At 43.3% G+C, this 17,917-nt stretch overlaps 1 long non-coding RNA gene across 1 annotated transcript; it reads right to left on the bottom strand.

The window, feature by feature from the left end:
- Positions 1-2,145: 2,145 nt before the first annotated feature.
- Positions 2,146-4,364, bottom strand: LOC134600883 (uncharacterized). The gene is made up of 4 exons (XR_010090379.1): positions 3,997-4,364; positions 3,723-3,895; positions 3,319-3,377; positions 2,146-2,253 (listed from the first exon to the last, which is right to left on the bottom strand). It is a non-coding gene; the product is annotated as an uncharacterized LOC134600883 (long non-coding RNA).
- Positions 4,365-17,917: the final 13,553 nt, after the last annotated feature.

Genomic DNA, 17,917 nt, shown 5'->3' with positions numbered 1-17,917 from the left:
GTATAACAAGATTGGCTACATATGTTAAGTGCACAAACGGATACAACCAGTCTAGTTTAGACCCTTATCCCCTGTTGCATAGTGCCTCGTGGCCGCTGAGGGCATTCTGGGGGGGGGGGGGAGTGGAACACTAGCGTTAAGAAGAAGCCCAAGGCTAAAACCCCTGAGAACCTGCCTGCCCCCCAATAGAACCCATTTTGCAACGATACCGTCAGTTGGGAAGCTATTATGTAGGGGAGGTAGGGGCATAAACGGCTTTCTTCCCCACAAGCTTAAACTTGGGCCCCGTATTACAGGACGGACCGGAAAACATAGTATGCACAGTTTCCCACATAAAATCCCCCGCCGCCCCGGGTCCCAACCCCTCCCGGCGAAATACCCCACCGCCACACAATGAGCATATAACACAATCGGTACCCGGCACAAATATATTTGCAATATACAATCCGAGGGCGCCAGGTGACTACCTAGAGCCCAGCCCGCCGCCCACCGCCCGCCGCCCGAAACCATTCCCGCACCCCAACACCAAAACCATCAAAACGAATATAAGACCCCAATCTCGAGGAACCTAACAATAAAGTCATAAACAAAAGGGTATGTGGCATAACAAGCCAACAGTCTATGGAGTCCGCAGCTGAGGGTCAGCCCAAGGAAACTAGCGCGGGAGCCAAGGTGAGGCCCAGGGACGTTAAGCAACCCTAACCCACCCAAGTAGAACCGAGCCCACCCTCGAGACCGGGAACCCGTTGACCCACAGGAGCTATATCGGGGATCCCGCCATACTGGGCCCCAAAAAAGAAAATATAGGGAGCTGGGCTCCAGACCCACCCTCCCAAACAATATTATCCCCCCCGTGAGGCCTTACCAGCCGGTACAACAGCCAGCCAGCCTGGAATTGCAACAGGAGATCCGCCTTCCTCATTCATCTGCCGCATACCACTCACGGGGGAGAACGGCGAGGACCTCCGCCGACGCCCCCGGCACCGCGAAGTCATCAGGAGTTTGGATCCCAAAGTCGCCAAGAAATTTTGTCGGGTCGCCATCCGGGAAGAGAAGTTTAGTGCGGCCATCTTTGAAGGCCATCAGCCGAAAGGGGTGCCCCCAGGCATACCTTATGGAATGTTGCTGGCCACGACTGTGGATTCCACCCGGTGCTCGAGCGCCGCTGTCCGCACCCCCAAGGCCTGGATTTCGGCCTTCACTTCTGCCGTGTTGCGGGTAATCTCAGTGGCCAGGTACTCACGGACTTCCGCCAATTTAGCCAGGATTTGGCCGGTATCGGAGTCTGAAGAACCCATGGTCACGCCGCTCGCTGGGCTCGAGGGTGAACGGGGCGCACCATGACTGTCCCGTCCGCCATCTTGTGTGCCTGAACGCACTGCTCGAGAGGCCGCGAACATATCGGTCACCGTTAGACCTGTTTCCGTCACTCTTTTCGTTTGTTTTCTCGAGGCTTTCCTATCCATCCTGTTTCCCCCACCGAATTCAGATGTTTTTAGGGATTTGTCTCTGCTTTTGTTAGCCGTTGGCACCGCGGTCGCAGCAGAGCCTTACCCGGACACGTCCAGCTCGCTCGGCCGCCAACCACGCCCAGATTACTCTGGTTTTTAAGTACGTCCTGGGGATGTTAGCCTTAGCCCAACATCCAGGGGTTGTTACTATTACTCAATTTAATGGTACTCATTTTATTTACTTCGAAAGGATGAAGGGCTGAGTCAAAAGAAAGGACACGGGAAAGAATTTGGAAAATAAATAAATGCTGGAGAAAAAAAATGAATGCAGGCCACAATAAAAAATAATCCATCTTCTTGGTTGGCTAGCAAGTCATGAGAGAATTGAGACTTCTAGTTAAGTGATTAACCCTAAGTATAAAATTTGCTTTTGTAAATTTGGCTGAATTAGGCCTTGATGTAATATTTCGGGGTAAACTTTTAAAATGGTTTAATATTTAGAATTTTTTTAATATTTTTTTGATAGCTTCATATATTTTTATATTGACACATCTCTGAACATGTTATTTATATAAGGAATAAAGAATATATTACTTTTCCTTCTAAAACCAGTGTTCGGTGAAAAAAAAAAGACATTCAGACAGACTATATAGAAGCAGATTAGGTAAAGTTTATTTTTGTCAACAAAGCCACCTTCAGCTGCGAGCTGTTCATTTTACAGGAATTCTTCTGTAGTTTGTTTCGTGTCCCGCATTAAGAATCTATTGTTCTTCTAGTCTTCTGGCCTTCTTACAGTAATTTGCTATTAAAGGGAAATAAATCTCAGGTCATTACACCCATATACATGCAGTTAGTCAAGTGTATTAAATAAAACATACATATTTTACCTTGTATAATGTGCTGTCAAACATCAATACGTTATTGATACATTATTGTGACTGGGATATCCACCTGTAAAATTTCTGGTATTGCTGGCAAATTAACCCCATTAAGGTATAACTCTACACCTTCTATGGATGTTTACAAAATTACAAAGTGGCTAGCATTTTATGTGTTGGTTTGAGCTTATAGGTTCAGTGTGAATTGCAAATCATGCATTTACAAGATTCAAAATGCAGAGAAGACAGTGAAAGGTGCTTATGTTTGCATGTCTCCTTAAGGACTGCAGACATGGCAAATAATGTATAAAAAGTACAAGCATCCTAACAGTCTCGATTTCAGTGGGACAGTCACTATTTTGGGGTCCTGTTTTTCTTCAGATCCTGGCATCTCATATTTGGGGACACCAAGGAACTGTCCTCGGGCACCAAACCGTAAGTGCCTCATGTGATGTGCTTGTGCTGTGCAACAGGCACTATGGCCACGCAGGGAGCATATCCCCACCGCTCCTGATATGGTCCTAAATGCCGACCACGCAGCCTACCTGTGAACCGCCATTATGGGTGTCACAAGTAACGTGGGTTGCGTACCTGATGATGTCCCCTCAGGGCCCTGCCCACGCCTTCCCAATTCCCCCATCGCAATTGTCAGGAGTTACAAGAGTAGAAAGTAAAAAATGAATACAATACTCCAGCATGCAGCTGAGGAAGGGAGACTGAAATAAACTCTCAAGTCATAACTAACAGAAATAGCAAGTGGATAGCAGATAACTAGAGAATGAATCACAGAACACCATAACAGAGTTATATGTACATTGTGTTCCTAACGATATACATTTACATACAAACCTGAAAACCAAACAAGGTGTGTTTTGAACTCCCCACAATTCCCACTTTAATAAGTAAACTTGCTTGTGATTATTTGGGATTGCATAAAGTAAAATAAAAACTGTTAAGCAGAATAATAGCAAAATACTAATTAAATTTACCTCTACAGTCAGGTTTCCACGTTCACTTTTCACTAGTCCATATATGATGCATTAAATCACTGCAAACATGGATCTTAAGGAAGTCAACTATGGAATTAAAATATCTATCTATTTATCTATCTATATATTTATCATCTAAGTGTAATTTCAGCTTAACTGTTGTAGGCTAAATTGTACAAGTCGATTATCAAGTGACCACTGTTTGCTTTTTTAGTAAACAAAACAAACCATTATTGTTGGGCAGAAATAACATCCCCAGGTTGTACTTGAAAACCAGAGTATATCTGAATGTACCTTTCCTGGCTAAACACATTAACCTTATTTAGCCACCCAATGTCACCCATGTTAACTGCACAATTAAATACAGAATACAATTGAAAATTAGACTGTGTTAAAAAGGATACAAAGCAGCACCTATATCAGAGTATAGATAGAGGACTCCATCAGCAAGAACACTGTGTTACTGATGCATTGATTGTTTTGGGTTTTCGATTAATTTGATGCAAAATTTACACATGGCACCAAATGTGTATGCAAATGCCCCTCCGCTAAGATGGATCACTACGTACTTATGCTCCTGGAAGACAAAATATTAAATACATAGATTAGACTCTCATTTTATACAAGGCAAAACAAAAATATGAAAACCTGATAAAAACAAACAAAACAAAAGCACACCTCCAGAAGTCACTGTTGGGGTCATATTACACTGCTGGGCAAAACGTTCCATGCACCTCACTTTTGGACCGAACATTCGGAGAGAGCCTTTCAGTGATACAAAGACAACGTGTTTCAAATTGGGCTACTGCCAGTGTACAAAGAGTTAGGCAAACATATTTATAGACAGAAGTTACAGCAAAAGTAACATGACAAGATTACATCAGCTAAACACGATATTGTTTATTTAGCAGCCAACAACATGTATTTCTGGTAGCGAGGTTAAAAGGTTATCTCTTTGATGGTCTGCAACAGGGTTTACTTTTAAGCTGACATTTAAGAATTGCTATTTCTAAAATAGTCTGTCCATTTATGTACTTCATTTTTAACCCTTTCATCGACACTTACAGAATATACCTTTTATAAATTAAAAGGTAACTCTCCAATCCCTTTTCCTCCAATTCATCACCCTGCAGCTCACCCACGGCATTTTGCGATACCCCTTTTCAATTTCTTTTTTTTTTATTATTCAGCATTTATTGAGAATACATCACAACACAGTATATGAAACCAAAGCAGGGAAAAAAGAAAGGCGACATACATTATACCATAGCTGTTAATTTACGGGAATTCTTCCATAGTCTGTATCGTCTCCCTCATGACGAACCAGTGTTCCCTCCAATCTTCTGGCCTTTTTATAGTAATTTGCTGTTAAAAGAAAATAAATCTCAGGTCACTATACCCATGAACAAAGAGTTAAAGGACCACTATAGGCACCCAGACCACTTCAGCTTAATGAAGTGGTCTGGGTGCCAGGTCCAGCTAGGTTTAACCCTTATTCTTATAATAGGGTTAATCCAGCCTCTAGTGGCTGTCTCATTGACATTGTGAATGCTTTCCTATGGACTGGCTGAATGCGTGCATGGCTGGAGGAGAGTCTCCCACCCGGCGCTGTTGAAAGAGGTAAATTTAACCACTTCCACCCCCCCTAGAGCCCGGCGGGAGGGAGGCCCTGAGGGTGGGTGCACCCTCAGGGCACTATAGTGCCAGGAAAACGAGTATGTTTTCCTGGCACTATAGTGGTTCTTTAATCAAGTGTATTAAATAAAACATACACAATATTTTACATTGTATAATGTGTTGTCAAACAGGAATACACTATTGTGACGGGTATATTTATCTGTAAACTTCATGGTATTGCTGGCTGATAAACCCTATTAAGGTATAACTACACCTTATTTTATAGATGTTTGTAAAAGTACAAAGTGGATAGAATTTTATTTATGTTGGATTGGGCTTATAGATTCAGTGCGCATTGCAAATCATGCATTTTTTTATTTTTTTTTAATTCTTTATTTTTGTTGTGCAGGGTGTTACATGGTAGCGACATACGCCACATCAGCGTGTTAAAAGATGTACTGGAGTTTGACAGTGGCATGAGGAATTGCACATTTTTTACAATTTTAAGTATAGCTAAACAGTGAAATTAGCAATAGTAAAAATAAAATAAAGTAGGACGGTCTACGCTTAACAGTTCTAGATTAATTATATTAATAGTACGGTTTGTGCTAATAGTATGGTTTACATTGCAAAATTACTTATGCTAGTGTGTTTTCACTTTTTTATAGTTTTGTGTAGATACGTCAAGGATTAGGTTAACATGTCAGTTATACGAGAAGGCAGACAATATACTATTTCGGGTTGTCATACTGACGGTCATAGATTTATAGGATCACACGCTTAACTAAGGTTGCCTTTCTCCTTCTTTCTCCCTCCCTGTGTTAAAAAGCGAGAACAAAGGAGAAAAAACAGAACAAAAACAAACGAGAATGACAACATAACCAGTCACAAGTTAAACAGGCCAGGTAGCTGCTTTTCTACAGTACAGTGCTATCATTTGTGATAATAGACTGATCGTGAGTCCTACCCGTGTAGGACCTGCTGGGCTAGTTACAGACCTGTTGCACTGTACCCACTTAAACTGCTTAAACTGCGGGGCTTTGAAGGGCAGCAGTCAGGAGGATCTGTGCAAATGGTTTGGCACCTAGCTTGGCATACTAAAGGTACTATATCTGCTTAAACCTTCGTAGCTTAATTCCTGCTCCTATCTAGTAAACAGTAATATAATGGCTTTGCACATAGCTTGACATATTAAGAGTGTTACATCTGTGTGTTTGGTATAACATCCTATTCATCAGCTCATGTGTGTATCTGCTAAGTGAGAGATATAGCCTATTCGTTAACATGAATGAAGTATACTGGTATCCCCTTACAAAAATCAAGATGAGAGAACTAAACTAAATAAAAAAAAAAAAAACCTCTAACAATGTAAAAACGGCAGGATAGCATCCCTCGTGTGTGAGGCTTGCCTGCTTCTAGTATTGTAGTATCTGGCTAATCCTGCAACTCTTCCAGTGAACATGTCGTGCTTAGGGAGTGTGCCCAGTTGCTAAAGTGTTTCATCCTTGTCATGACCAGTCTTAACTAGGTGAGTATGCTGTAGCAAGACATAACAGATTGTGGGATCACTAGCAGCAATTCTTGTCAAAAAGGAAACACTATAATCAATAGCTGTGCTAGTGAGGGAGAATCATTTCAGTTTAACTAAATAATATACTGTAACATTGGCGAAAGTCCCCCCTGCCAGAGATAGGAGAGTTCGGTGGTAAATGGGTTACAAACCCGACAAGGTATCACGGTGTTCTGGCAGTAGCTGGGGCAGCCGAGGAAAATGCCCACACGGATCAGTTCAAGGTCTGTCGGCTGTGGGGCAGGGTGGAAGGCACTTCAGCCTATGCCCTGTGTGGGAATGTCTCGAATGCCAGCATAGCTGGCCCTGCCGATGGAGTCCCTGGGCCTGATTCCAGCTCTTACGGTCGTCAGCGAGGCTTTCTCTTGTGCACTGTCTTGGTGTGCAGCGTGATCTTTGCGATGGGTAGGAGCCGCTTTCCGTTTCGTTTGCTTGGTGGTGTAACTCGTAGGCTGGAGAGATCGCCGCTGTCGGCACCATCTCGTGGCTGACGTCATGTGAGGGACTGCCGTTCTGTGGTGGTGTCGCGCAGATGGCGCCCGACTTGAGTACTCATCTGGTGACTGAGCTGTTTTCGGCTTGTGTTTGCGAGGGGGATTCCCGCCTATTTGCCGTCGTGTTGCCGGGCGGATCCATGCCGCTACCTCCTTCAGCGCCCTCGTGAAGGCCTGTCTCTGGGTGTGAAGTGTAGTCCACAGACTGGCACACAGCCTGCCGTAGAACTCCTCTATGCGCTGGGGTGGCATGTGGAGTGTGCGGTTCCTGGCAGACTGTGCCTGTGCCGCCATCTTGTTTGGGACTTGGCTGTTTCGTCTCGCTTTTGGTGTTGCTTCTCATGCTGGTCGTGGTGTGGGGGTAATCGTCCCCAGCGAGGACCGGGATGACCTCGCCGGTCCAGAGGGGGGGGGGTTTAAAGGTGAGTACTGTGAGGGAATCATCCGCGAGGTTGCCATCCAGGAGAGCGGCCGCCTCTCCCTGGCTTGATCACGGTTAGGCCTCAAGCTGGAATTGTGGGGACCCGGTGAGTTGCTGGCATATGTTTCATACCAAAATGATTCCCAGGGTCTCCCCCACTCTGTAAACACCTTCCCAGCAGTGTGCGTGCGATGGATCGGGGTATATCCCCCGTTTTAGTAGTTGGTGTACAGGAGCTGTCGTGAAGCACGTCCACCCTGCTAGGAAGCTAAGCTCCGCCCCAGCAAATCATGCATTTTTAAGATTCAAACTGCAGAGAAGACAGTGAATGAAGTGCTTATCTTTACATGTCTCCTTAAGGACTGCACACATAACAAATAATGTATAAAAAGTACATGCATTCCAACAGTCTCGATTTCGGTGGGACAGTCATGATTTTGCAGTCCTGTTCTTCAGATCCCTGGCATCCCATATCTGGGGACACCAAGGGCACCACACCACAAGTGCCTCACTTGATGTGCTCATGCTGTGCAGCAGACACTAGGACTAGCACTTCAGCACCGCTTCCCATATGGTCCTAAATACTGGGTGCCCAGTAGGCAGAATACCTGTGAGCCGTCCATTGTGGGCGTCACAAATAACATGAGTTGTGTAACTTATGATGCCCCCTCAGAGCTCCGGCCTACACCATCCTAATTCTCCCTTCCCATTTGTCGGGAGTTTTGAGAGTAGAAAGCAAAGAATTAATAAAACACTACAGCATGCAGAAATCTCGAGTCATCCTTAACCCCTTAAGGACACATGACATGTGTGACATGTCATGATTCCCTTTTATTCCAGAAGTTTGGTCCTTAAGGGGTTAAAGGAAATAGCAAGTGGATAGCAAATAACTAGAGAATGAATCACAGAACAAGGCATAACAAGGTTATATGTACATTGTGTTCCTAAGATTTACATTTACATACAAACCTGGAAATCTGGAAAGAGTGTTAACAGGAAACTAAACAGTCCAAATGTCGTAAGCCACTCAAACACGGCCCCTGCTAAGTGGACATTCTAGGAGAGAGCACACAAGACATGTATGGTTTTCAGTAGAATTAGATCAGGACTAATTTTCACTTTTTATTTATTTATTTGGAAGACTAAATCTATAAGAAGTCATGAAACAGGAATATAACCTAAAGAGAAAATACACTTTTATTGTTATCTATATAGCTTCCTATATTTTTGGATATAATGGAGTAAATACGAGCATTTTATTATGATTTTAAATAGATGAAATGCTCCAAAATTCTATTCTCCAAATCTTTTCCACAGTTAAAATTCAACTTTCAAATTCAAACCAACCCATAACCCAAAAAAGACAATGGCACCCCTTAGACACTCAATATAAGTCTAGATTTACTCTACCTAGGGGCTAAGCTTGAGCTTGAAGCTGGTCTTTGGCCTGATCCTGCCCCTAGCCCATCTTTCTGGCCTTTTCAGGAATTCCTGCCAGGGCTTACACTCCCAAGAGATACGTTGGGCCCAGATCTAAAGCTGGGACCATACTTCCTCCCCACCATGACAATAAAACCCCAGAGACACATGGATCCCCAGACCAAGATAAGTAAAGAGATTACATGAAACAGACTCAGAGACATATGACGATACATAACTGCATAAATGCAAGGTGTGTTTAAACTCCTCACAATTCTCACTTTAGAGGAACACTATAGGGTCAGAAACACAAACATGTATTCCTAACCCTATAGTGTTAAAACCAACATTTACCCCCCATGGTCCCCTCTTGCCCCTCTAAATATAGCACAATCTTACTTTTTATTTCAGTCTGCTGCTGCTGGCTCTGCCCCTGATCTGCCTGCTTTGCTTACATCATCAGAAGTGGTGATCTGAACCAATCACCATGATTTCACAGGAAAGCATTGGATTGACTGAGACTGTCAAGGAGGAACACAGCCCTCACCAATCAGCATCTCCTCATAGAATTGCATCGAATCAATGCGTCTCTATGAGGAAAGTTCAGTGTCTCCATGCAGAGGGTAAACATAGAAACATAGAATGTGATGGCAGATAAGAACCATTCGACCCATCTAGTCTGCCCAATTTTCTAAATACTTTCATTAGTCCCTGGCCTTATCTTATAGTTAGGATAGCCTTATGCCTATCCCACGCATGCTTAAACTCCTTTACTGTGTTAAACATCGAATGGCAATGCTGCACACTGTGCAGCACTTCCCCAGAAAGATAGTGGCTGGGGAGGTGTCCCTAGGCTGTATTCAGAGCCGGCTCTCTAATTAGGTGGTTTAGGCGGCTGCCTAAGGCCTTGCACTGGCTGGGGCCTCGTGGCCGCCTAAACCTCCTGAGGGCAGACTGTGTTGGTTCCTCGGTCAGTGACTGAGGAGCCAACAACAGGAGGGGGCCCGGTGGCTTGCCCGGTATGCCGCCGGGTGCGAGGCCCCTCCTGCCTGCCCGGCCAGCCATTGCAGACACAGGTCTGCAGCTCCGCAATGAGCAGAGCTGCAGACCATGTGTCTCGAAAACTGGCTGATCAGAGCGTTGCCACGGGTTACTATGGCAACACTCTAACAGGTCTCGCGAGATACAGGGTCTGCAGCTTTGTGGAGCTGCAGACCGGAAGTAATGGCGACCAGACCACCAGGGATCCCACTGGACCACCACGCAGCCCACACTGGACCACCAGGGAGCCCACTTGACCACCAGGCAGCCCACACTGGACCACCAGGGAACCCACTGGACCACCAGGGAATAAATTAAGGTATGCAGTCCCCTCACCATCAAACCCTCCCTCCCTCAGCATCACCCCCCCTCCTTCAGCATCACCCCCCTCAGCATCACCCCCACCCTCAGCATCACCCCCTCCCTCAACATCACATCCCCTCCCTCAACATCACCCCCTCCCTCTCACATCATCCCCCCTCAGACCCACATCACCCCCACTCCCTCACCATCACCCCCTCCCTCTCAAATCACCCCCTCCTTCACACCATCACCCCCTATCTCACATCACCCCCTCCCTCTCACCATCAGCCCCCTCCCTCTCACGTCATTCCCTCCCTCACATCACCCCCACTCCCTCTCACCATCACCCCACTCCCTCACCATCACCCCTTCCCTCTCACACCATCCTCTCCCTCTCAAATCACCCCCCTCCTTAACACCATCACACCCTCTCTCACATCACCCCCCTCCCTCTCACCATCACCCCCCTCCCTCTCACATCACCCCCTCCCTCTCACATTATCCCCCTCCCTCTCATCATTACCCCTCTAATACTCTCTCACAACCCCCCTGTCCATTTAACCCCTTCGCCCTGTCACGCTCTCCCTGCCACTGGTACCCCTTTACTCACCTTGTCATAGTCACCAGGGTTAAAGTAAGGGAATTAAATAGTTTGTTAGAGAAGGGTTTATTGAGTGCTTGGTAGGTCATTTTTGACAGTTGCAGGAAAGGAGTCATGAGGTGGGGGATGAGAAGCCTGCTGACAGTTTAATTGATACGCTTTAATGAAGAAGTGAGTTTTCAAAGATTTTTTGAAGGAGTGGAGGCTGGGTGAAAGTCTGATTGAGGAGGGAAGGGAGTTCCACAGAATAGGTGCAGCCCTAGAGAAGTCTTGAAGGCGAGCGTCAGAGGTGGGGATCCGGGCAGTGGATAGGCGTAGGTCTTGGGATGAGCGCAGGGGTCTCGACGGGACATACTTGTGTATGAGGGAGGATAGGTATGTTGGAGCAGCATTATGTAGGGATTTGTAAGCAAGCGCCAGAATTTTGAATTGGGCACTATATCTAACTGGAAGCCAATGCAGGGACTGACAGAGCGTGGAGGCGTGGAAGGTGCGACCGGACAGGAAAATAAGCCTCGCAGCCGCATTCATTATAGATTGCAGCGGTGCAAGCTAGGAACATTTAAGACCGGTGAGAAGGGGATTGCAGTAGTCGAGGCGAGAGAGAACAACAGCATGAACCAATATCTTAGCCGCGTCCGGCGTTAGATATGGGCGGATGCGCGCTATGTTCTTGAGTTGGAAGCGACAGGATTTGACTATCGATTGGACATGGGGAGTAAAAGAGAGGTCAGAATCGAAAAAGAACCCCTAGGCCTGCGAGGTAGAGGTGATAGTAGCGCCGTTGACTTGGATGGAGACAACAGGAGTAGCAGCACTTGAGGGAGGAAAAACAGGTTGAGTTTAAGGAAGTGAGCAGCCATCCAGTTGGAAATAGCAGAGAGGCAGTCAGAAACACGAGTCAAGGTGGGTGGAGAGAGATCAGGGGAGGACAGGTAGATTTGCGTGTCATCTGCATATAAATGATATTGGAAACCAAAGGAGCTGATGAGTTTACCAAGGGAGGCAGTATAGATAGAGAACAATAGGGGGCCGAGGACAGATCCTTGGGGGATGCCGACAGAGAGGGGTTGGGGAGAAGAGGCAGAACCAGAGAAAGAAACACTGAAAGAGTGCTGGGAGAGGTAGGAGGAGCACCAGGAGAGAGCAGTATCCCGTAGACCAAAGTTACGAAAAATGGGAAGAAGCTGTTGATGATCAACAGTGTCAAATGCAGCAGAAAGATCAAGGAGGATTAGGATAGAGTATTGGCCATGAGATTTAGCAGCAATTAAATCGTTGGATACTTTGGTCACAGCAGTTTCGACAGAGTGACCAGCGCGGAATCCAGACTGAAGGGGGTCAAGCAGAGAGTTGGATTTGAGAAAGTCTGTCAGTCTGGCGTACACAACTCTCTCGAGGATCTTGGAGGCAAATGGCAGTAGCGAGATAGGGCGGTGGATGGGGAGTTAGGATCAAGGTTGTGCTTTTTCAGAATCGGGGTTACGGTTGCATGTTTGAAGGGTGAGGGAAATGTGCCAGAGGAAAGGGAGAGATTGAAAATGCTAGCGAGAGGAAGAGCAAGAGAGGGAGACAAAGTGCGGATGAGATGCGAGGGAATAGGATCGAGGGAGCAGGTGGTGGGGCGGGAGGACAGGAGCAGAGCAGAAACCTCTTGTGCTGTAGCAGGTGCAAATGTGCATAGGATGGCAGGGGGAGTGGGGTTGGGTGATGTAATGATAGGGGTAGGAGAGAGATTAGAGATCTCTTTCCTGATTGTAGAGATCTTCTCAGTGAAATGAGATGCAAAGTTTGTGGCGGACAAAGTGGTGGAAGGAGGGGGAGTCACAGGGCGAAGAAGAGCATCACAAGTGTGAAACAGGTGTTTGGGTTGATGGGACAATGTGCTTATGAGGGTTTTAAAGTAGTTTACCTTTGCAGAGGAAAGAGCCATGCTGTAGGAGCGCAGCATAAATTTATAGTGGATAAAGTCAGATGCAAAGTGAGACTTTCTCCAGCAGCGTTCAGCAGTTCTGGAACATTTTTGGAGGTAACGGGTCAGCTTAGTGTGCCAGGGTTGTAGTTGGGGGTGCTTGCTGCGTTTAACTGTAGGAGGTGCCATGATGTGAAGTTGAGAGGAGAGAGTGGAGTTGTAGAGTGAGGTTGCAGAGTTAGGGCAGTTGAGATTGAGATGGGTAAAAGGAGTGTTTGGAGTGTGGTGGAGAAGTGCTTGAGATCGAGGGAGTTGAGGTTTCTGCGAGGTTGGAGAGTTGATGGTGGTGAAATTTTGGTATGGGGTATGCAGATGTTAAATGTTGATGGTGGTCAGACAAACGAAATGGAACAGTGGAGAGATCAGAGGTGGTACAGAGATTGGTGAAGATGAGGTCAAGAGTGTTTCCTGCAGTGTGAGTTGCTGAGGAAGAAATCTGTGTGAGTCCAAAGGAGGAGGTTACAGAGAGCAGACGAGAGGCATCAGGGCAGTTGAGCTTGTTGATAGGGATATTGAAGTCCCCAAGTATGAGAGAGGGAGTGCTAGAGGAAAGAAAGTGGGGTAACCAGGAGGAAAAGTGTTCAATAAATAGTTTAGGGTGACCGGGGGGGGCGATAGATGATGGCAATTCTTAAAGGAGTGGGCTTAAAAAGGCATATAGTGTGAACTTCAAAAGAGTCTAGGAGTATGGGAGAACTGTAGACCACCGAAACATAAAGAAGCAGGAGTAGCGGTATCGGATGGGGACAGCCAGGTCCTAGTGAGTGCCAGTATTGTGAGTGAGTTAGAGATGATGAGGTCATGTATAGCTGTAGATTTGATGTTACTACAAATGGAGCGAGCGTTCCAGAGTGCACACTGAATTTTGGTAGAGGAGGATAAACTGCAGGGTATTTGGAGGAGGCTTGCATGGTTTCTAGTTATTTTGGTGTGAGCAGATGAGGTGTGGGGCCCTGGGTTGGGAGAGACGTCACCAGCTGCCAGAAGTAGGAGGAGAGATAGTGACAGGAGGTGTGAATGGGTTTTATATGGGCGGCGACTAGGGTGAAATTGGGTTAGAGCAGGAGAGAGAGAATAGAGAAATGAGTGCAGGGCTTGAGATGAGAGAAGGGGGGAGTGTAGCAAAGAGGGATTAATGTAAATGTGAGTGTGTTGTTGAGGGAAGTAGGTGGAATGGGATATTTTGATTCTGAGGGAGATAAGAGAGAAGGAGAGGAGGAGAGTATAGAGCATTGCACTGTTCAGGTTTGATAGAAGTGGTCTTTTAAAACTGACTGTGGAAGACAGAGATGATAGGGTCAAAACAGGACTGCAATAAAAGCTATGGAATGGAGATGCACAGAAGAGGTGAGGATTGGTCAAGCAAGACATTTGGGTGGGTATCAATAAAATAAGGGGGGGGGGAGCAAAAATAACAGAGAAAGTCTTTAGCGATAAGCAGAATGTTGAATAACATTTAAGTTAACAAACCAGTGATGAGCAGGACAGGAAGCAACTAGCCTTAACATGCAGGACAAGACAAACTGCAGAATATATGCATGTATGTATGAGCAAACACACACACACATATACATATATATGTATATATATATATATATATATATATATATATATATACATATATATATACATTATATATATATATATATATATATATATATATATATATACACACATATACATATATTAAAGAACAAGCACACCCAGTTAAGATACAATGACAAAGAAATAGTGGTTAGAGATACATAGTTTAAAAATATGCAAGTGGTTAAAATTCAATACAATTATAGTGTCCAGTATTAAGAGTAGATAGTTTTCTCCATAGTCTACAATGCACAAAGGCTACAGGCAGACCCCTATACATACATACAACTTCAAGCAGCTACCCCATACGCATACATGCTCACAGGCAAAAATGCAAACATGCTCACAGAGACATACATTCACACACACACACACACACACACACACACACACAATGATACTCTCTGTCAGACACACTCTCAGGCACATACACAGGTAAACTGTGCATCAATGTGTATATGTGACAGCATGCATTTATTGCAACTCTATTTTATTTACTCTTTTGTTAGTGGGGCCTCATGTTTGAGTTTCACCTAAGGCCTCATAAAGTCTAGAGCCGCCTCTGGCAGTAATGTAAACTCTGCACTTTCTCTGAAGGGAAATGGTTATATTCATCAGAACAAACGGAAGAGAACAAATAAGCTGTAGTTTTTCTGGTGGCTATAATGAACCTTCAATAAAGAAACTTGCTTTTAATTATCTGGGATTACATAAAGTAAAATAAATATTGTTAAGTAGATTCTCAGTGAAATACTAGTAAAAGTTACCTCTACAGTTGGGTTTCCAATTTCACCTTTTACGAGCCCATATATGACGCATGAAAACACTGCAAGCATGTTATCTTAAGGAAGTCAACTATGACATTTAAAATATCTCTATCTATCTATCTATCTATCTTTAATTACAACTTGTGTAGCTGTTGTAGCCTAAATTGTAGAAATTGATTATGAAGTGACCACAGTTTGCTGTTTAGTAAACAAAACAAACCATCATTAGCCTCTTTACCCCTTAAAGACGCTAGACCTACATTTTTCATCATTGCAGTCCTCCCCATAAGGACCCAGGACGGAAAATGTCTGTCCAATACTAAAATTAACCTCAGTTTGCCACAACTGCGGCAGTAAAAAACACTTTTAAAAAGTTTAAACAAAGTTTTAAAATAGTAAAACAAAAGTTGTTAAAAGTTTTAAAAAAGTTTAATAGTTAAAAAAAAACTTTTAAAAAGTAAAAATAACATTTTAAAAAGGGGAAAAATGCATATTACCTCTACACTTGGTACAGGCTAGCAAACAAATGATCCCACGTTAAGGTTTAAAATATGCCTTTTGAAATACCCTTGGATGTCTTCTTTAAGAAATAGTATGTATTTTTGGGGTACTTGGAATAAGCAGCCTGCTAAAATATTTCAAAATAGAATAGGGACCCATCAAAACCATCTATGAAAATTCACACTTAAAAATCTGAAATTGACTGGTCTCTTTTACAGCTCTGTAACATACTGTGAGCATACTTAGGGGGAATTAATGACAGTGGCACTTATCAAATGTGCGACATTCCCAGCAAAACTGCAACATGAATGTACATTTTTTTTGTTTTTTTCTCACCACATAATTTGAAATAAATTGGCCAAAAAATGGTGGCAAGTAAAGGTATAATATATGCCTAAAAAGATACCATGGTGTCTGCTTTCTCAAATGGAAGGTCTTTGTGGGGTGATTTGAACAGTCAAACTGCTATAATGCCACAAAATCAGATATAGGACCATCTATGAAAATTCCAACTATAGAAACTGAAATACCTTGGTCTCATTTATGGCATTGTAGCTGACACAGAATAGTGGCAAAGGGGTATCGTTGTACTCAGCAGATGTAGCTGAACACAATATGAGTTTCTGTACAGGAATAGCAAACACCAGCTTTACGAAATACACATTACAAAAACCTTGTTATATGTGTATATGCCAAAATAGAGAAAAAAAACAATTTTACTCCAATATTTAGCAGAGATTGGCAGTGAAATTACTACGTAAAAAGTGTCAAAATAACCTTAGATAAATAGCCTGTGATATCTACTTTATATTAATATCTACTTTTGTATGGCAATTTTGTTTTCTGTGATGGGAATTAAAATTCCAAGACAAACATACCAACTTCTAAAATTGTTTCACATTGAAATTTTATTTTAGACCTTGTAGTTTGTGACCTGTAACTTTCAAAATAAACTGAAATCCTACACATATTATGTATTTTGTAAATCAAGAAACATAAATGAATTGATGTTGAATTGCTTTTGCAAATCTGGACATATTATGCACATGTTATTATTGCCAAAACTTGGGAGGGGGGGGAGGGGGGAATTAATTTTTCCCTGCATTATTTTCATTTTGTTTTCGTAATAAATGAGAATTTATATATGTATATGTCACATCAAAGTAAAGCCCTGTTTGTCGTCTAAAAAACAGTGTATAATATGTGTTGGTACAATAAATGAGAGAGATGCAAATTGCAGTTGAACACAAACAGCAAACAATGAAAAAATTGCTTGTGTCTTTAAGGGTAAGACAAGCTTCTGAAGCTGTGTACTTAAGAGGTTGAAGACGGAGGCAATTGTTCTGATCAAAACAAAACGTAAACAAAACCTGGAATTTGCGCTATATGTCTGTTCAACTGTAATTTACCTTTTTCATATTAAATTCACCCACACTTATATATCATTTTGTTCAGGAGAAACAGGGATTTCATATCATATCAAATATTTCTATATGAAATATAATTTAATATGAATAAAATTGTAAAAAAAAACTTAACTGTGAATGTCATAATACTGTTAGCTTTTACAGCAATAAAATACACATATTTGTATTCAGCGATGTCTAACGAGTACAACAGTACCCCCTATGAACAAGTTTTTGGGTGTTTTGGAAAGTTACAGGGTCAAACATAGCACGTTACATATTTCAGTTTATACACATTGAAATTTGCCAGACTGGTTATGTTGCCTTTGAGACTGTATCATAGCCCAGGAATGAGAATTGCCACCATGATGGCATACCATTTGCAAAAGAAGACAACCCAAATGGGGTATGTTCAGTCTTTTTTAGTAGCCACTTAGTCACAAACACTAGGCAAAGTTAGCTTTCATATTGGTTTTTGTGTGAAAAATGAAAAATGAAAAAAACTAATATAAATGCTAACTTTGGCCAGTGGCTACTAAACAAAAAACTGGACTACCCCACTTGCAATACTGTACCTTGGGTTGTCATACTAATCTGGCAAATTTCAATGTGAAAAAAAACTGGAATACAAGCCTTATATTTGACTCTCTGACTTTCCAATACAGTATAAAACCTGTATATCGGGAGTACTGTTATACTCGGGAGACTTCACTGAACACAAATATGAGTGTTTCAAAACAGTAAAATGTATTACAACAATATCATCCGTGAGAGTGCCATTTGTGTGTGAAAAAGGCAAAAAACTTCACTTTCACTGATAGTATCATCGTTGTAATACAATTTACCGTTTTAAAACACTAATATTTGTGTTCAGGGAAGTCTCCTGAGTAAAACAGTACCCCC

Source organism: Pelobates fuscus, chromosome 3 (assembly GCF_036172605.1).
Source record: "Pelobates fuscus isolate aPelFus1 chromosome 3, aPelFus1.pri, whole genome shotgun sequence".
Taxonomy (NCBI): Eukaryota; Metazoa; Chordata; class Amphibia; order Anura; family Pelobatidae; genus Pelobates; species Pelobates fuscus.
This window is presented reverse-complemented; position numbering and strand designations above follow the sequence as displayed.